Raw genomic sequence first — 315 nt, forward strand, 5'->3', positions numbered from 1 at the left:
GAATCAGAAAACCAAAAAGAAAGAACACGCTCAGCATTTCTCAAGCTGGGGGAACTGAAGAAAAAATTCAAGCCTCGACTTTCATTATTGAAAGATTCACTAGAAATACCTTATGGCCAGTATTCTTCTCCTTGATATTTACCCACAAGAAATATGAGCCATAACATGAGTAGATAGATATATGCACCAGAGTTCTGGTGTTGTTCCGTGAGTGCAGCTTCTCTGGGTTTTCAATCCCTCCCCCACAGAGCCTTTCTTACCTGGCTGTCTCTGCTGCCTGACAAAACCAGAACTTCTCCCAGGGACTACTTCTTC

This window comes from Chrysochloris asiatica, unplaced genomic scaffold (genome assembly GCF_000296735.1).
Source record: "Chrysochloris asiatica unplaced genomic scaffold, ChrAsi1.0 scaffold00061, whole genome shotgun sequence".
Lineage (NCBI taxonomy): Eukaryota > Metazoa > Chordata > Mammalia > Afrosoricida > Chrysochloridae > Chrysochloris > Chrysochloris asiatica.